General features: G+C 37.1%; 1 protein-coding gene across 4 annotated transcripts in view; it reads left to right on the forward strand.

Annotated features, from left to right (window-relative positions):
- The window catches only part of LINGO2 (leucine rich repeat and Ig domain containing 2), a 1,294,764-nt gene that overhangs the window by 100,936 nt on the left and 1,172,250 nt on the right, over positions 1-21,578 (forward strand). The gene's annotated exons all lie outside the window — the stretch shown is intronic.

A 21,578-nucleotide genomic window follows, 5' to 3' on the forward strand; every position in this document is an offset into this window, starting at 1 on the left:
AGTTTATTTAACACAATATATCTCAAGTACCATCATTTCAACAAGTAAACAATGTAAAAAATATTAATGGGGTATTTTACATTATTCATTTTTGGTATTAAGACTTAAAAATTTGATATATATTTTACACTGACAGCACATGTCAGTTTGGACCTGCCGTATTTCAAGTGCTCAAAGTCATTTGTTGCTAGCAACTGGCGTTGGACAATGCAGCTCTAGAGGACAAATACAAATGTGCGTTTAAATTCTTACATGCCTCGCTCAGGCTGTTTTGCTAATTTTCCTAAACACCTGGCAGCTTGGAGTGTTCAGAAGAGTGGGCTATCCAATCAGAATGGGGTGACCAGGCCTGCAGGGGAGGGCAGTTAGGGGCAAACAGGCTGGCAGGGGAACAGTTAGGCATCAATCCTATAATACATCATCTGTATATTATATTGTGTTTTTACCACCCCAAATGCCCTAAAGATTTAATAAACTTTAGGGCAAGACATAATTCCTTAGCCTATTTTGAGCTGTAATTTTCATTTGGAATAGTATCCCCAACTTCTCTACTTTTGATTTTTCATTAAATCAGGCTTCCAGCTCCTGAGCTAGTGTCAATGTGTGGAGTGTGGTTTTTTCGAGAAATGTTCCCAGGTGCAGTGCTGGGTGCTCACAGAGCTCCTGGTGAACTCATCCCTGCTGGGATGTCTCTGGGAAAGTGTTCAGTGTGAATCTTGGGTTCACCCAAAGGGCTTTGAATTGATTAGTTCTTTGACTATAATAATAAGTTGAAAACTATATACTCTCATGGTAGAGCATAAATTAGGCTGCTTTGCATACTCCTTGGGAGATGAACCTTGACTCTATGTAGGACTGAATGACTATTTTGTGCATTGAAAGACCTTGCTAAGCAGTGTGGTCCACAGGGAGGCAGCATGGGCCTCTCCTAGTAATCTATAATAATCTATAATAATAAAAGCATAATATGCTAATTAGACCAGTCGTCCTTCCAGATGAAGCCCAGGCTGCGAGGGAAGCCTGGGTCCCAGGTGCTTGCTGGTGGCTGGAGTGAAACCGGGGTTCCGGGTGCCAGAGGGAAGCGGCAGCTGGGGGAAGGAAGGCCTACTCTTGCATGAATTTCGTGCATCAGGCCTCTAGTATATTATAAATGCAAACTCGCAGTCACCACACAAGACCTGCTAAACGAAAACCTACATTTTAACAAGATCTCAAGTGATTTATATTCACCTGAAAGTCTGAGACACACTGAGCTAACTCAATAACATTCTGGCTTGATCTTTACTCTTTCCCAGGACATAGCACAAATTAGCACAGACTGTGTATTTGTTGATGGACTGACCACAGTCAAAACACACACTATGCTAACCTTGGGCATTCTCTTTTGCTAAGTTGTAGAATACAAGGCAGGGAAAATGACAGCATTTCTGTCTCCTTTGTGTTTTCTTGTCATTGTGATCCTATGACTTTGTTCCAAGCAAAGTCACCTTTGAAATTTTCTCCAGGTGAATAAGGAAAATATACATTTAAAATTGATCTAAGGCTGTCTGATCTTCAAGCACACTAAATAAAAAAAGATTATCATCTTTTTTTTCACCTGGTTGCATCTTAGTGAATGCTTAGAGAGCATATTTGATGGAATTGTTATACATTTTATTGGATTGTGATACCATTTTACACATTTCACCTTCCTCCTTATGAGGCAATGGATTCCTTCATGAAGTGCCTCTGGGCCTCATTATGTAGTTTTATCAGAGCCTGAATCCCCACTGAGGTCAGCACAGGTTTTTCTTGACTAAGGACTGCGCAAGGAAATAGTGTCATTCACATTTTATCCTCCGTAGTAAAAAAATATTCTATGCTCCATTTCATTAAAGGTATTAACTTTTGTGAAATGTCTCAAAATGTACTGAACCAATGAGGCTTTTCCCCCTTGAATTGCTTACGTTAATAAATATATACTTTACTTCTCCTGTCAAGCTAATGAAATAACTGTATTGCCACTGATGAAAATTTCTCTTTAAAAAATTCTTCTTTATGTGGCATTTATGTTTTGTTAGTTTTGCCTTATAAAGGAAGTATTTTACTTTTTAAAAAGTAAAAATATAGAAATATTGGCCTCCTGTATTGTCATCAATTTCCAACTTTAAGTCTCCCATGTTAAAGTCTGCTTCTTCAGGTATTTACTCCATATTTTCAAATTGTATGCATCAACTTTGCTACCAGTATCTTCCCAATAAATTAAATGAGATATTTGATTAAATAAATATTATGACTATCAAATTTTAGACCATTAGAGAATTACTGGACATTCAGCTATATACCTCCAACATCTTAGCCTCTGCTTGCCTGTATTCAAAATATCTAATTCCCAATTCTCCAGACTTTTCTATATTTTCAAAAATTTGATTGTCAAACTTTGGATTTCTGGCAACAAGTGACGTGAAAGAAATTATATTTTTAAGTTATTACCAAATCTAAGTGGGTAAGACTATGTATTACAATTTGATGCACATCTCCAGGTCTCAGTTTTCAGGAGAAGAATATGGCACCTCTGCATGGCTTTGGGTAAGAAGTTTGTAGCCAAAATCCAGGCATAATTTGAATAGGTAACATTTTCTGAGCACATAAAATGTCCCAAGTATGGTGTTGACAACTTTAAATACACTATTTTACATAGTCCTGACAACAACTCGATCATGCAGTTACTACTATCTTTATTTTATTAATGAGGAAGGGAGAGGGAGAGAGAGATAGAAACATCAATGATGTCTTAACTGAAGCTTAGAGAAGTAAACTTGTCTAGTGTTGCATGCATAATAACTTTTTAAATATATATTTTTTATTGAATTCGGAGAGGAAGGGAGAGGGAGAGATAGATAGAAACATCAATGATGAGATTCATTGATTGTCTGCCTCCTGCATGCCCCACATTGGGGATCAAGCCCGAAACCCAGGGGATTGAACCATGACCTCTTGGTTCATAGGTTCATGCTCAACCACTGACCCACACAGGCTGAGCAATATAATAAGTTTTTAACCCAGGTCCAAGTACATTTTATGGTCTTCAACTTCATAAAGGAATCTATTGCCTCTAATAGTCAAGCTGTTTTGTACTACTCCATTCCTACAGGTGCAAGATGGGGCGAACATATTGCAATGTATTTTCAGTGTCGGGGTACAGGATTTTATTCAGGAGTGTAGGATATAAAAGGATTATTACCTAAAATCCCTTAAATGGGAGCATTGATTGTTTGAGGAACTTAAGATCTTATGGAAATAAAATAGAGCCAGATCATAGTTGGTAGTAATCTCATCTGCATAATTTTTATTAACAATTTACTAGACTAAAACAAGACACTGCAGTAGATAAAGTGAATACCAATTGTATAATTTATATATGTGTTAATTGGTAGCATAAAATTAATGTTTCTTAGACTTGTTTTAGGTTCTACATCCACACAGTTTCAATGACGTGTCCTCTTTTTGGTGTTAAAATTAATATGTTACTAAGAGCTTCATGTACATGTGTGTGAGTGCATCTGGGTGTTATGTTTTTGAGCTACCATCTAGATATTCAATGCCACTTTTATTTTATGTTCTTTTATTTATGTTTGAAAGTTGATGACTACTGTCTTCAGGATCCCACGTTTCTGGAAACAAAGACTGATTAACTTGGATGCCAAGTGGGCAAAGCCTGGAGTGTTGGTGTTTATCAAATCTCTTTCAGAATACCTTAGAGTATAACAGATTTTCCACCTTTGCTGAACTCATGGTAGCACTAAACAGAGCAAAGCAGAACTCTCCAACCTGGTTCAGTCAGTCCCGCTTACACTGTGTTCATTTCACCTCTTGCCCTCTGCCCCACCTCATGCATTTCTAAGAGTCAAGTTTACCTATTTTCGAAAAGTAGTTCTTAAGAATATACATGTAAACATACAACTTTTATGATTGAAACAAAGTGTAAAAAGTTATCTATATACAGTATGTAAAAGGCTAAGTGACCAACCGTCCGTCTGTCCGACCGGCCGGTACATATGATGCGCAGTGGCAATTTAAAAATAAACAATTATTTGTGCATGCGCGATACATATAAAGCTCTCACTGGTGCCAGTCGCACATGTGTGCTTTGATCTGTCATTGTCGATCATGAATTTGGTTGACACTTCTATTATAGAGAAAGGGTGAATAGCGATATTAAAATATTTCTTCTAATTAATTTCCTTTTAATGTGCATGAATCTGTGCACTAGGCCACTAATATGCACATAAATTAGGATTTAATGTAAGGTCATGTTATGGTTGAAAAGTAAGTTTTGAATTACTGCTTAACTCAAAGCTATTCACTGTTTGCAGTATCCTTCAATTAGAAAACTATTATTATAGTATTTCTTACCTTAACAGGCCTATTTTTATATATGCTGTAGTATTTCTATTATCATATCTGCTATCTTTAGTTTCCATTCAATACGGATTTGTTTTTTATCCTCACCCAAGGATATTTTCCATTGATTTTTAGAGAGTGAAAGGGAGGGGGAGAGACAGAGAGAGAGAAACATTGATGTGAGAGAGACACATTAGATTGGTTGCCTCTAGCATGCCCCTGGGGAATCAGGGCCTGGGATCCAGTCTGCAACCCAGGTACCTGCCCTTGACCAGAATCGAACCTGGGACCTTTCAGTGTGAGGGCCAAAATTCTGTCCATTTAACAAAACAGGCTAGGGCTAAATACATCTTCCCCGCCCGCCCCCCGCCCCGAGATTTCTCAGGAACTTTTTGTGAAGCTTAATAGAAAGATGTAAAAAAACAAACAAACAAACAAAAAAACAAAAAACAAAAACAGGTACAATTCTAGCCAATCAAAACTGATAAATTCAGACTATTTGGAAAGTAAATAAGAGATGTTGCCAAAACATTGCTTTAGAACATTATAATTTCATATTTACTAGTACACCTCACTATAAGTAAAATCTTCATCAGAGATTTAAAGTTGTCCAATTAAGAAATTTTAAGAGGTTCAATGAACATTTGGAAACTATTAATTAAGGATAAGGATTTTCATGCAGTTAAATGGTCTAAACTTATAGTTCCTGTAACCTATAAAACCTATGTAAGTTCCTTCAATTCTTACCATCTCTGGCCTTTTAAAGACTTTAGATACAGAGATATGATATGTAGATTTATTGATTGACAGATACACAGACAGATTTAAGACTGTATATCCATCCTCTTAAAACTATCTCACTTTAGCTGTAATATTTTTTTATTTATTTTAAATATTTTAATATTCTAACATACTTTTCTTAGGTTTTGTGGCCATCTTCTTGATTCAGAATATATTCATTTGTTGCTTAGTTTGCTGTGTTTTTACAGATATAATTTTAATCATTAAATCTTGAAATCCTAAAAGCCCATTAAATTCTCATAGTTTACTGCTGCCATTTTCTTGGGATCTAGCACCTCCAAAGGAGAGGATGAGAGAAGTATAGGGTGTAATTAGTCAGTGATCACTGACTGAGAACTGCCTACAGGATAAATCAACCTTCTTCCAACGCAAATAGCAGCAGAAATCAAGCGACTCCTATACTTTTTCTCTACTTTTATTCAGAGACAGTTTTACGATGTAGGCTTTATGCTCATCTCCACAGAGTTCTTGGTTGTCTCTTTTCATGTTAGAATGCTGGGGTGACATAGAACTGCTGCCTCTGATTTTATGAAAGGGTCTAGGGTCCTGATTTTTAAAAGTATAATGGGAAAGGAGAGGAAATTGTTTGCTCTACCACAGGATCCATGTATGGGAAAGATACTACACTAAAGTATTAATACCACCTGTTAAGCATGCGCTAATGTCATTCGGTCTATCTGATAAATGGATGGAACAGACTCTTAATAAGATGCATCGGGACTGTAAGTGTCACCGAGATGGCTGAGTAGCATACTAACCTATTTATTGATTGAGCACTATAATTGGATGGCATCGCTGCCCCAGCAGCATCGCCTTTATCAGGCAGAAGCACTCACCTTCCAGCTCCGTAGACAACGGGCTGGTAACAGGTTACAGCGGAACTCTTTCCTGAGTGTTGCCCTTGCTGATGGGAGCCTGTGGAGCTGAGTCACTTCCCCAGGGTATCCACAGTGAATGACTGGCGATGCTGGTATTCTAAGGCCTGCCTCCTTGGGTCTGGGTGGGAAAACTCTGTGGTGCTGTGCACATGCTGGAAATCCCTGAAGGGTCAGTCTCACCCTGTGGAGTGTTGGAGCCAGCTGGCCCTGAAGCTGGCTCCTGGCATTTCCTGCAAACCCTTGTTCAGTGCCAGCATATGGATCACTTAAAATGGACTATGGTGAGAGTGTTTATTCCAGAGAAATACACACACACTAAAAATCATGGCTTTATTTCTTTTTTCTTATTCTCCCTGAGAGCCATTTGCCAGCAAACAACCTAACTAACCCACATCTTTGAAGAGCTTTTTATTCCTTTCCTGTCCTGCTTCCTTCACACCCATTAGGTTTTACCTGAGAGCATGTCCTCAACGCTCATTTACATAAGAATTGCCATTTCAGGCAGCTTGTAAGGAAAGTGATGTAAAAGAAGTACCTACTATGTGCCAGATGCCATACTAAGTATTTTACATTGCTTTTGCCACATAATTCTCATAGAGATGCTGAAAGAAAATAGTACTCTCATTTTTTTAGATGAGAACAGTGAGCCTTATATGGCTTACTAAATGTCTAGAAAGCAAATATTATTTCTAATATGTCATGCTATATCCTCCCCAAATGAAAAGAACATTAAAAGATTACTTAGTTCATTCCTCTATCTTTTAGCATAGCTTAGTGTAAACTATTCAGGCGACTTGAGTACCCTTCCTGCTTTAAATGGGTGGAGCAAATGATGAAAGTAAAAGAGTCTAAGCAAAGGTGACAGCTTTTGAGTGAAATGTCGTATTTTGTTCCAAAAAATATGACTTTTATATTCTGCAGTATCCTAGTCCTTTGTTGAGACTGTCATTGAAGTTCTGGCTTGATTACCATAAAGTTCAAGTACTATGATTAACCTCATGGGGGGAAAAAAGTGATTGCACATCTCCTGGACTAGTCAGAATGACTGCAGTAAAATTAGACGCCACCCAAAATATTTAATATGATCAGCATTTTAGAGTAAAAACATGTCTTTTCTCAGTCTTTGAAGTTTGTGCAAGATATAAGGACATTTTTTGCACATATTATTGAAATTTTACTTTTTAAAAGAGGAAGCAAATGATAGAGGAATTTATATGGAAAAATGACAAATATAGGCAGTAACTTGCAAATTTGTTAAAGAAAAAATACTTGCAGCTATGACAGTAGTCATTATAAATCTTAGCTTTGTGTCTGTATATATATATATATTTTTTTTTCAGTTGGCCCTTGAATTTTTCATGATTTCTTATTGGTTATGAATGAGTCAAACAGCGTTCTTCAAAACAATTTTTATTAGTTGTAGAAGCAAAATGATAAATGTTTTATTTTATATCTTATTAGGAAATATGTTGATTAAAATCACTTTTGTAATAAAGCTGACATCAGATGTTGAGTTTTAAATCTCTAATTATAGACCAACTTACCCTCTGATTTTAATAAAATATTTCTATTTTTTTCTGCTACTCCTTAGTCCGCCAAAACTGACGTGGTTAAGTAGGGGAAACTTGAGCCACAGATGAATTTAGCACAGGTAGTTTCCATTTTTATTGTCCTACTACAAAGGATACTAGGACATGGTTAAAACTCAAGTGGACAGAATAGTTTTTTCATAGAATGTTGTAATCTTTGGACTTTTCCAGGTTCTATTTGTGGCTATAGTTGACAATGGAAAAGTGCCTCTGACATGAGAAATGTGGCTATTTCCTGAAATTGAAGCACACAAATGTTTCTTAGAAAATGGACTTTATTACCTACTAGAGGCCCAGTGCATGAATTCGTGCACAGGTGGAGTCTGGCTGGCCCGCCCTGATTGGGGCAATCAAGCAGGCCAGCCGAGGGGAGGGGACATGGGTGGTTGGCTAGCCAGCCCCGCCCCTAGTGGGGGGTGATTGGGGGTGGGGCCGGCTTGGGAGAGGGGCTGCGGGCTGTTCGAACTCCTGGTCAAACTCCTGGTTCAAAGGGACAATTTGAATATTAGCCTTTTATTATATAGGATGTTACTTGCCTTTTCATTCCAGCAATTTCTTCAGATTCATATAAGAAAAATCAATCTTTGTGAAAATAATCTTACTTCTATTTTTTGAATAATAATAACAGTTATTATATTGAAAAATGTTAATTTTTATATAAAATACCACCTTTCTTTAAAAATATTTAATAATAGTAAAATTTTTTACTTACAATTGGTTTGTTATCTTTATTGCCTTTTTTTGCAACTTTTTAAGTGAGAAATACCACATTTCTTTTCTAATCCCCAAAATAAAATTTAGAAATACAAATGGCTTATTGAAGGTTACACCTGTTGTAGTAAAGTCAAGACTGGTGTTTTGGCTACAGAGGCTATGGAAGTGGGTTATTCATTGGGAAGGATTAGCATTTTCTAATGTGTTTTTGCAGTTGGCATGTGGATGCTTTGTGATTTCTTATAGATTATGAATGTACCAAAAGTTCACATAACTGCTCACTATACCACCAAGTAATCAATAGGTAAAATAACAGGTGGCACAGCTTTTAGAGTAGGTTGATTGAGGGTGTGCCTTTTGATAGGATGTGGCTAGAAATCATAAGAGTTGGAGTCAGCAGTAAATGGACACATGGATTCTCCTTCAATTATTCTCCTGTTCTTGATTGTTAAACTACTTTGTATGTTGGAATCTGATTTAGTAGATCCTAGGAGAAGCCTGGGGATTTTCATTCCTACAAAGGTCATGAAAGAGGCTCATGCTGCTGGTCCCAGAACCTTACTTTGAGAACCACTACAGTGGATTGTTTTAAACTGCTTCAACTCTTCTTTTTTTTAAAAAATATATTTTATTGATTTTTTTTTTTTTACAGAGAGGAAGGGAGAGGGATAGAGAGCTAGAAACATCGATGAGAGAGAAACATCGACCAGCTGCCTCCTGCACACCCCCCACTGGGGATGTGCCCGCAACCAAGGTACATGCCCTTGACCGGAATCGAACCTGGGACCCTTCAGTCCGCAGGCCGATGCTCTATCCACTGAGCCAAACCGGTTTTGGCACTGCTTCAACTCTTCTGAGCAATGAGGAGAAATAAGTGAGTGTATTTTCTCATAAAATTAGGAAGGTGTTTAGACAAGTTCCACATTGCAAGAATGAATATACTTTAAATTTGGTTTTCTGAAATATTTTTAAGATAAAAAGATTAGATATGAATTTTAAAAATATGTTATTCATACTATATATACATACATATGAACCTAAAAGAATCTAAAATATACAAAATAATCAATATTAAGTTATATTAAGTAACTTAAGGTCGGGAAACATGTTCTATAAGTACATATATATCTACAGAGATAGAGACAGAGATAGAGGGAGAGAGGAAGAAAGAGGGAGGGAGACGGGCATAGCTACTTATGCATCTGATATTAATGGATACTCATTGGACATTAGTGTTAGGTATTATACCCCTACCACCTTCCAAGCCACAATAAAGTCTCTTCTTTATTAATTAGATGCCTGAACATCCAGTTATTTTGCCATAAGCAGAATATTCAAGAGCATAAATTACAAAACATTCTGCTAAGCTTTGAAGAAAAATATCTGTTATAGAAGCCACACATGTTAATTTGCAGAAGAGGAAACTAGGTGTATATATAATTTCTAATTTAGAAACTTTTTAAATTTAGTAGTGAGTCAAAATTATCCTCTTTGAATGGATATGCTTTTTAAAAATACAAACTTCTGCCTATTTTTTTGTTGTTCTAAATATATTTTTATTGATTTCAGAGAGGAAGGAGAGGGAGAGAGAGATAGAAACATCAATGATGAGAGAGAATCATTGATCTGCTGCCTCCTACATACCCCCATTGGGGATCGGGCCCACAACCTGGGCATGTGCCCCCAACTGGAATCGAACCTGGGACCCTTCAGTACGAAGGCTGACACTCTATCCACCGAGCCAAACCAGCCAGGGCTTCTGCCTGGGTTTTGATGGACAGAAAGAAGTGGTAAATGGAAAAGGGTCTTTTGAGAGACTACAGAGATGCTAAGCACTGAGAGTGAAGGAGGGGCCATCCACATTAGCTTCCTTAATAGAAGTGCAGCTCTTGCTCAGTGAAGGAGCAACTCAGCTCAACTTAGAATAGGCCCAGGAGACATTGAATCAAAAAGTGGTGCCCTGATTTAAATGCTTGTTGCTGGTGACTCTTAAGTGGACAAAACACAAAAGAGGTTATGATAGCTTAAGCAAATTTATTTTGGGAGAAAATTGTATTTCAAAATTTCATAAACAGTGATTTCTATAAAGTTCAAATCTTTCAATTCTCTGTAAATTCATTTAAATAAAACACCTTATTTATCCATAATATCATATAAAGCGATCATTATGCAAACACTTGTTTGACATTTGTATGATTGATTGCTAGTGACATTTTATTTCAAAACTAATTCTTAGGGATCACTAATTGTAGTCACATGTCTTCTGTTAAAACTGTACTTGTATAGACATCTAAGAAAGAATTAGTCATGGCAGGATAAGTGGCACTCCCAGATTTATCAAGACATTATTTTGAACATGTATAGTCACCTATGTATAAAGATTTTTTTTTAGAAGGGCCACTTACATGAAAAGGCTAATTACATGTTTAAGTAGTTTTTAAGTACCCTCTTTTCTCAAATTCAAATGCATATATTTGCAGATACGAGCTCTCTAAACTATGCCTAATTCTTCCAGTGAGAATAAGGGTTGTTTTTTGTTTTTTTGTGTTTTATTTTATTTTTTTAAGTAATAGCTGCATTTGTTTTCCTGGGTAGTGTGCTTGATGTTTCTACATTTCTGTATATTCTCCATTTTCCATCGATGAGAAGTATCTTTACTCCTAGAATGGGGATGGGCGTCCTTGTGGGCCTGTTAATAGAAGAGGCTGCAGTTAGTGGAGAGAACCTTGGCCTATTTGCTGAGAGACCGGGGTAGATTATTGCCATTGGTGCCAGGATGTTCAAGCTCCTTTACAAATGACCAGCTTTATGAATGCCATTCTAATATGTAAGTTTCTGCATTTACTCTGTAGATTGCAAAAATATGTTATAAAATGTCAGTGCTGTAGCTGTCCAGACTCACTCACCAAGCTCAGTGACACACTTCTCTCCCATATCCACTTCTAATACTTTGTACAGTATGACACTCAGAAGAATTATTAATGTGTCTGTAGGCTTTCAAATGGCTAGAGACTTTTAGATATCTCAAATTTTAAATTGTAGATGCCTGGAATTTTTGTGGCCATCCTCATATAGATGTAATCCATTTGCCTCCCAAAGTTGCAGAGCTCAAATGTAGTTTAGTTTGAGTGAGAATTTAGAAAACTATGATATTTTATAAATATACATGGCTTTTACCTTGAAAATTATTTTTTTTCTCATATAAACTGGTAAGAGTTGGAATACATAGAATGCTTTAGGTCAGTGGTCGGCAAACTCATTAGTCAACAGAGCCAAATATCAACAGTATAATGATTGAAATTTCTTTGGAGAGCCAAATTTTTTAAACTTAAACTTCTTCTAACGCCACTTCTTCAAAATAGACTCGCCCAGGCCGTGGTATTTTGTGGAAGAGCCACACTCAAGGGGCCAAAGAGCCGCATGTGGCTCACGAGCCGCGGTTTGCTGGCCACTGCTTTAGGTAAAACATAAAATATGTTTGATATACTGGCCAGTCATTGAAGCAGTCTACTTCTGAAGAAGCAAATACTACTTACTGTAGGCACCTTAACAGATGAAATACGTAATTGAACATCTGAAATTATGCAGGTGGAAATAAATTCATTTAGTTAAGCACTTTATGCAATAGCTTTTTATTCACCAGACTTTGCAAATTACAAGCAAAATAAGTGGAAAAAGCTTATATGTAAACCCAGTCTACACTAATGGTTGATATATAAATATGTAGATTTCCATTCAATTTTATACCCAAAGCAAAATTGAAATAGAAAAATGCTATCTATTTTAGTAAAATGGTTCTACCTATTATGCCAACAAATTTTATTCAAGTCAAGGGTAGAAAAGAGGGAGTTATACTAAGTGCACAGTACGGCTTTGCAAATAATTAGGCTCACAAAATATTCTATTTCATAAACAGACTTTGTAATCACACATTTCGCCAGTGTGCATTTATTCATGTCACCTGCTTCATTTCCTGGCTAACCCCCAAAGCACAGTGTTGGTGCCCACTTCAATAAATTAACAGGAATTCAAGCATCTTCTTGGAGCCAAACTCTTGTAATTAACTCTTCATTATCCATGGGTTCATTAATTCTAGGATCATTTCCTTTTGCCTCAGTGCATACCTCTAAAGGCTCCTTCCCCCTGTCAGCTGATAGCTGCCAAGGGAATGTGGTCTAATTTTAATAATTGCCTAAGTAATGTATAATTAGCATAGCTACTGATCTGTAATGCAGTGCTTTTGTGGCCAAATAGAAAGATGCTTTTAATTGTTAGCTTATGTTATTGAAAATATATTGAATCCTTGTAAATTATACAGCTTTTTGAGGCAGGTTGCTTTATTTCCTTTAGGCCCAGTGGTTAATACTATCTGAATCCACAACTAGATTTTTAAAGCCCATCCTGATTCATTTTAATCTCTTGGAATATGCTTACTTTTATAACTAAAGAAGTGGAAAGTTCCTACATCCAATTAGTGTAATCTTCCAAATATGTACTCATTCAACGTTGCTTCATTCAATGTTTCTTTCCAATCTGAGAAGTATCTCTTGTTCATGTTATGTCACAGTCATCTTTGCAGGTGTGTTTTCTCCCAATTAAACAATGAAAGAATGCAGCTGATAAATGACCGACTGACTGCCGCGTGTGGCTGCGGCCACGCTCACCATTGGAACAGGAGTAGGAATGCCTGTCTAATGATGTGGAAACAGGCACACGTGTTTAGTTCTGCAGTGCCTTCCCTCAGCCTTTATAGTTCTCAGGTGCTGCCTATAATGCACAGATACTTCAGTGATTTTGCTGGCAGCTGCCTATGAGTGTTCTGTTCTCCCTTTTAAGAGGATTTAAATTTATATTTTTAATCACAGAACACTCCCTCAATATTTTATATTTTTAATTTTCAGGTGGTTTGAGAAACAGGGCCTAAAGGAGGGTGAAAAAGAGAGTAAAGGTTATTTGACCTATTTGAGGAGTCCCAGTGGATTTGATGCTACAAGAGACACACTGCTGTGATTTAGATTTATGTTATAACTAGAGGCTCAGTGCACGAAATTCATGCACTGGTAGGGTCCCTAGGCCTGGCCAGTCATTAGGGCCGAGCAGGGCCTTCCAACTGCCGGCCGGGGTCTTCCTTCATTCTGTGCTGCCCTCTGGTGGTCAGCGCAGATAATAGTGAGTGATCAGACTCCAGGTCTCTGGGTTGAACTCCTGAGGGGACACTTTGCACGTTAGCCTTTTATAATACCAGATGTACTATAAAGCTGAATACTGGAGAATGACTGTTGACAAATGAAGTTTGCTAAAGAAAGGTGCAGTTATGCTTAGATAACTGTTCTTCTCTTCAAGATTCTTATTCAATTTGAGAATTAACACTTTTCTAAATATAAAGTAATAGCTCTATAGTCAGGCTATGTAAAATTTTAAAAGCTTGAATTGTTGTATAAAAAAAGTAAAGAGAATAATTTGAGGCATTTAAGTGCCTGAGGAACTTTGATAACCTTTTATATTCCGGAGGAAACAAAGCAGATAAAGGAGACCTTTTTGAAGGGATGCATCCCAGATGATTTATTTAAAGCCTTGACTACAACTCTGAAGGAAATTGCTTAATAAGAGCTTTCTTAATTTTATGCAGTTCAAAATACTGAATGGAGAATATATTATTTCTCATTTATTTATCTACTGCAGAAAGATAATTTATTACCAAAGTTCTATTAAGTATATTAAAATCTATGTGAATTTGTAAGTAGGATTTGGGAATTTCATGAATGTTAACAATAAGCATAATTTATCTGTCAAGAACAGGGTATGATTTTATTTCAATAATATTACATGAATGCATTATGCAATTAGTGATCAAGATAGTATTATATATAAGAGCATTTTATACTTTCAAATAATGTGAGTGGTATGAATAGATTCAAATGGTTAGATTTTGTAGTACTATAGCCCATCAGAACTAAGAATTATCTGGTTTGAAGCTTTCTCTAATATTTATTGGCATTCTCTGCCACTTTGATGGACTGAGATTCCCCTTTGCAAAGTAACATGAAATCATGGAAATAATATCAGCTTATGGCAGACAGACCTGAATGTGTGTCTGGATCCGTCATCGAATAGCTGTATGATCTTCATCAAATTTTGCATCAAATCACAATCTTTCTAATGAACAGTTTCTTCATTTTAATAATGAATTAAAACTTCCTTGTCTGCTTATTGTGGGAATCAAAGTAAAAGTGTGTAAACAATATATGATGTCATAGAAATTCCACTAATAGTTAAATTACTTTTAATATTATTTTGCTTGGGATATAAATAGTATAAGAATCCCTGTGTCCAGAGTTGCCTGCATTCAGTCAGCTAACAAACGTGTTTGGCTCGTGAGAAGTACTTCACAGGGTTCCCAGGGGAAATCAAGGCTGTGACAAGGTAAACAGGGCACCAATCCGCATTCTTGCTTCAATAAGGCACCTTAGCTAGATTCATAAGAGAATTCAGTGTGCCCCATCTCCCTTAAGTGTTTAGGAATTCTTAAATGAAGTGGTTGAAAGTAGACAGTGGCATGGTAGAAAGAAAACCAATTAATAACATGACTCTTGGAACTTTAACACTTATCGTTTGTTTCCTTATCTGTGAAATGGGGATAAGCAGCCCATGCCCTATGTATCCCATAGGATTAAATACTGTAAGACTCTTCCCAGACATAAGTGATAACGGGGTTATTTTCTGGCAGTTTACTGGACACCATGCTAAACAAGGCACACCGTTTCCAAGTAACATAGTCCAATCAAGAATATATTAAATACCTGCCACTGTGTTTTGTATCTTGGAGAAGATACAATGTATAAAGACTTGGTCTCTGCCTGTGTTCGTTTCCATTACTATGACCACAGCTGGCTGCTCAAATGAATGCACATTTGATATCTCATATTTTTTCCATGGATCTGACACATTTTAAATGGATCCTCTGCTTAGGTTCTTAAAAGGCTAAAATCAAGATGTCACTTTATGTGCATCCTCATGTGGTGGTTTGACTAGGAAAATACTTCTAAGCTCTTTCAAATGGTTGAGTAGAAGTCATTTCCCTACAGTTGTAGGACGGAGGTCTCAGTTTTTGTGCTGGCTTCCTGGGTGGGCGTGTGGAGGAAAGGGTTGCTCTTGCCCCTAGAGGCACGCCTGGAGTGCCCAGCCATGTGCACCCTCCACAGGCAATTCACAACCTGGTTGTGTGCTTTTTACCAGACAGCGGGTGATGTGTGTCTCCCAATCTACTGTCCATGAAAGGAATCCATGCACTAGGTCAAGCCTACCTCAAAAGGAGTATTCTCCTTTTTGATTGACTGAAAATCAATTGATTAGTAACTTAATCAGGGGAGTAACCTCCCATACTATTCATTAGCCCTGTGCACACTCAAGGGTTGGTAAACAGAGTGTGTACACCAGAGAACAGGAAGGAACATTGGGGGCCATGTTGGTACTTTATTACTTGATGACTGAAGTTTTAGAGTATGCCAAGAACCATAATTTTGGCTGCATCGTTCTCCCATGTTGTAGAAAATCTCACCTTTTTTGTGTGTGTGACAGGAGAATACACACAGAAACCTCTAGGCAGTTCTACAGTTCCAGTGAGCTGGTGCTGCTTAGTTAACTCTGATTAGCCTAAAGTGACATGACATTAATTTAAATTATGTCTCATTGATTGCTAATATGCATAAAGATTTTTCTAACATGTTATTTAACATGTCTTAGTTTGAGTCTGTAATGCAGAAACTGCTAAGATGCCTCTTACTCCATCCTCTTGATACTCAAATATTTTTGGAATAAGTAAATTGATAAGTTGATGAATTAAGTTCCTGCTCAGTCTGCGTTCTTTAGTTTACTATAAAGTACGGTGTCTGGGTTTAGGATTCAAAGGGTCTGATTCCCATTCCCAGCTCTGTTGCTACCTTACGCTACCTGCACTTTGGGGGGTCCCAGTTTACCTTATATAAAATGAGGCATCCCCTCTGACATCAACGTTTTATAGACTTCATGGTATTATTTACATAAATTTGAGATTATCTTTAAAGGAAAAGTATTTTCAGTATTTTTGTATAGAAATTTGACCTTCATAAGATTATTAGCATTTGATAGAAAGTCTGTAAGTGATTATGGGTTTACATTGCAAAATGTTAAAGATGTAGATTACTAATTGACAACTTTAAAACAAAACAGAAAATAGGCTGAGTAAGTTTCCAAATAGAGAACATGCCTTTAGAATAAATCAATTGAAGAGTCTCATAAAAATTTTGATCCAGGAGGCTCCCCATGAAGGAAGCCATTATTCCCCTTTTACATTTCAGTTCTTTACTTTTATTTACCCACGTGTGTGTTATTTCAGCTGCCATATTTTAAGTAATTCTTCTGGTCTTTCTGTGTCTTGTTTGATATTGTAAGTGAAAAGCAGTACTCAGTGTTATTTGCACGACCGTGTGCCAGTCACTAGCCCTTATGCACTCAAGGGTTGGTAAACAGAAGGGTTGTGGAAGCACCTTACCGGTATGAGCTAGTTTAATCCTGATAACTGGGAGCGTAGATGCTCTTGTCCAAACTTAAAGCGAGAGACATGAATCTTACAGAGTTTACATGACTTACCCATGAGGTACGCCCTAAAAGCCAAAGCTGGGATTTGAATCCAATTCTGTTTCATCGTTTTATTTCCTCTGCCTCTACTATAATTTATTGTTGTGCTTTGTCTCTATTATGGCCATTTGATGATTTTAAAATTGACATGAAAGGTGGGTATAACTGTGATATTCCTTACCACTACTTCTGGATGTTGCTGTTGACCAAGAATGGCAGACTTCAAGGTCCTTCAAGACAAGAATCTACATTTTAATTACTATCTTCCCCAATACTGATTTCAATACTGGAAAGAACAACTACTAATGTTTGGTATTTATTTCACATATTAATGTTGTAATTTCATCAAAAAGTTGTTATGGATACATAAAATAAAAACAAACTAGACAGTAAATTTAAAACAAAAATTATAAACCTACTACTAAATATCAAATAAAATATAAAATTATAAAAGATTAATGTGGAATGTACATTATTATTTTATTATAGACTAGTGGCCTGGTGCATGAATTCATGCACATTGAAAGGAAATTAATTAGAAGAAATATTTTAATATCGCTATTCACCCTTTCTTTATAATAGAATTGTCAACCAAATTCACGATTGACAATGACAGATGGAAACACATGCATGCGATTGGCATCAGCTAGAGCTTTATATGTATCGTGCATGTGTGAGTCAACTTAGCCTTTTATAGATATAGAATAAACTTGCTTAATTAGACCTGCTTTCTGATTTAGCTAAACTTTTTCCAGCCCAGTGAAGCACCTCAACTTCTCTTTCAGGTAATTTTCAACAACACAGCAGTAAATATCAACACAAAGCATTATTCAGATCAGACAGGGAGAACAAAGGGTAAAATATTTAACGGCAGCAGTGTTTGACTATATTCTTCGCAGTGAGAAAACCTGAAGTCATTTTCAATGTCCACCATTTCTTACTTCTTTTCAGTCTGGTCAAGTTTCTAAACTTTCTAAATCTCCTTTTTGGCTAAAGAAAATAGGATTCCACCGATTCTCCTATCTACCTACTCCAGGACTTCTGTGAGGATCAAATGAGATGAGGCATGTGAAAATGCTTCATGGACATTTGGTTACAATGTAAAATGTTTCTACCTGGCTATAAAGCAAGTTGTGTTCCTGGGCTGAGGAAACTCCAAGGAGGATAGTTGCTAGGGAGAGGAAGCCGGGCGTTGCTATATTACATCATTATCTGGTGCCCACAGCGACCGTTTCCAGGCTGGGCTGGGCTGGGCTGTGCGCCGCATTTTGCGCCATGGTGTCTCGGCAGCTTCATCTGCGATTTGGTGGGGTATTGCTCTGGGGTGGTGATGGGGCCTGTGTCCCACTTGGGGGAAGCTGAGTGTTGCTTTGTGGGTGCCAGGTCTGCAGTGCTATTTCTCTGTAAATGGACAGTGCACGTCATGGCAGCTCCTGCGTTGAGCATCTGCCCCCTTGTGGACAGTGCATGTCATAGCAACTGGCCAGGTGGACACTTACCATATTAGCCTTTTATATAGATAAATTGGGGGCAGGTAAAATAAATTGTCACTCATTAATAAGTTAAAATGTATTAAATAAGTTTTGGCCATGAAAAACTTACAATAAGTGTTATTTAATCATTTCTTCAAAAATTCAATCTTGAATATAAAGTTTATCATTGGTGTCATTGTGGAATACCAAGTGCATTTTGTGTAGTTTTCCAGCAGCTCTAAAAGTGCTTTATAACTATACAATCCAAAAATGGAAAAAAGAGAGTTATAAGCTAACTGCGCATTTTCCTCTTCTGTGATTCTTTGAAATATAATCCCATCTCTTCTTTGAGGTGATATATAGAATCTTTTTTTTGGGGGGGGAGGGAGGTAGATATGGATAGAACTATAGTAACCATTATAATAAGATGAGGTTATAGCAAGGTAGTGTTCTATTAAAAATGCGTTTCTGGCCCTGGCTTGTTTGGTTCAGTGGATAGAGCATTGTCCTGTGAACTGAAGAGTCCTGGGTCTGATTCCGGTCAGGGCACATGCCTGAGCTGTGGGCTCGATCCCCAGCAGGGGGCGTGCAGGAGGCAGACGATCAATGATTCTCTCTCATAATTGATGTTTCTGTCTCTCTCTCCCTCTCCTTCTCCCTCTCTGAAATCAATAAAAAAAAATAAAAATAAAAATAAATGCATTTCTGGCCATTTTAATAGTCTTTGGTTTTCCTCTAGTATTTTTGGAGATTCTGCTTTATTTTATTTTAGCTTATTATAATGTTCATATTCAGCTTGTGTAACGGGTTTTAAAGAAAAGAAAAAATTATTCTTAATAAAGATATTGTTTTTTGAATTGGCATTTTCTTCTCTTTGGAGATTATAGAGGTAAAAAGGATGCTTCCTAAACATCCTCTGCTAGATTCACATTTTAATGTATCATGTCAGTGTCTGAGTGTGTCTCTAGATGTAATATTTCATATTTAGTATATTTTAATATACCAAAAATATTATTATACTAAAAATAGTAATATTTTACTTATAAAAATAGCACACAATATCAAATACTTAAAGTAGTATTGTAATAACTACCCCCCTTTGTCCCTCACATGGTCTTGTGGAGTAAGTGTACACACATGAGAGCAAACACATATGATATATGATATATACATATGCACCCATACATAATCCTCTTTCCATTTAAGGTAAAGAACTGAACTTGAACCAGGATAGGTGCTAGGTTAGATTGATCTAAAAAGGAAGAAAACACAATTTCTGTTTAAGGGACATCCAATCTAATGAAACTCAGACCTCATTGTTGTTATGAGTATGTTGTGTGTGTGTGTGTGTGTGTGTGTGTGTGTGTAAAGAAATTAAAAATCTTTGACAAGTTAAAAAAAAGAATGACTACTATGTCCTCCTGTATAAACCAGTTCTCTTTGTTCTGTTACTGGAGAGAACTAGAATTATGCAAACAGACATTTCTTTTAATGCTGCAGATGTTTTTAACAAATATAAGCATCCTTCATTCTGTGTGATAATCCCTTAAAAATCACTTATAACCTAAAAACTTTTATAAAACACTAGTAAAGCTGATTTAATCAAATAATGCTTTTTTAAAAATATATTTTATTGATTTCAGAGAGGAAGGGAGAGGGGGAAACATCAATGATGAGAATCATCAATTGGCTGCCTCTGGCTCGCCCGCCCCCTACTGGGGATTGAGGCCTGCCTCCTGCACATGCCCTGACCAGGAATGGAACTGGGACCCTTCAGTCCGCAGGCCAGTGCTCTATCCATTGAGCCAAACGGGCCAGGGCAAAATAATGCTTTCTTAAAGTCAAGGAATCAGCACTGGCTGGTTTAGCTCAATGCATTGAGCATCGGCACACGGATTGAAAGGTCCCAGGTTTGATTCCAGTCAAGGGAATATACCTCTCCCAGACCATGGTCAGGGCACATGCTGGAGGCAACCAATCGAAGTGTCTCTCTCACTCTGTCTCTCTCCCTCCCTTCCACTCTCTTTAAAAATCTATGGAAAATATCCTCAGGTGAGTATTAACAAAATAAATAAACAAACAAACTCAAAGACTCAGCCCATAATATATATAATAAGTTTTGGGTCTTTACATATACTGTGTGGTCTCAAAGTATAACTTCATTCCATTCTCACAAAGCAGATTCAAGCTAATCTGACAACTTTGTTGAATAGTTATCTGAATGTGGGAATTAAATTTGCATGTCTGCGATTTCAGTTAGTACTTTTTCGTAGATTTATCGCACACTGAATTTTCACTTGTCTCCAACCAGTCTTCATATATGTTTTTGAAAATATAGGTTGTGGTTTCTTTGTTGCTTTGTTGTTGTCAGACCTACTAGTGCTTTTGATTAATTGCATGAAGGGTGCTATAAAGATGCTATTACTCCTTCCCAAGTGTCAACACTCTCCTCTCATAAAACCTGTGTTTTTCTTATCCCTACAAAATTAAATGACCTTGCCACAGTTAGGACATCCTTTAGCCATAAAGAGAGTATTACAGGAAATAAATAATATGACCATCATCTCCTAATGCGAATGGTGAACACTCAGGGGAAATAACCCTACTTATGAACCTGAGCCTTGTCATTTTCACTTTTCCTTCCCCATTGCTTGCATTTCAGTACAGCACACCGTTGTCGTTGTCTTCTGCGGGGACTTCCGCAGGTGCTTCTAAACTGGTCTCTCTTTAACAGCTCTTGTCCCCACTGGCATTACTGCAACACTGAGTGAGCCCCATACACTGTTTTCATGCAAATATGTCCCAGTGATGGCATTATGCTGCAAAATTATCAAAGGCACCTAAGATAAAGTTCACCTTCCACAGTATCATCAACTATAAATCTTTGCATGATTTAGCTTTGATTACCTAATGGATTCAAATAGTGCCACTTTCTTTCTTTCTTCCTATATTCTGTTCACAATGGACTTTTAAACATACTCTTTGTGTTTCAAGAATTCCACATGCTGTTCCCAAGAGGTTGCCTCCCCCATCCTACTCTGATGTTTATATGCCCTCTTCATCCTTCAGAGCTAAGCTCAGATTTTACTACTTCACCCTGTCCAGGACTAGATCATTGTCCTGTG

The sequence above is a fragment of the Plecotus auritus genome (assembly GCF_963455305.1).
Source record: "Plecotus auritus genome assembly, chromosome: 5".
Lineage (NCBI taxonomy): Eukaryota > Metazoa > Chordata > Mammalia > Chiroptera > Vespertilionidae > Plecotus > Plecotus auritus.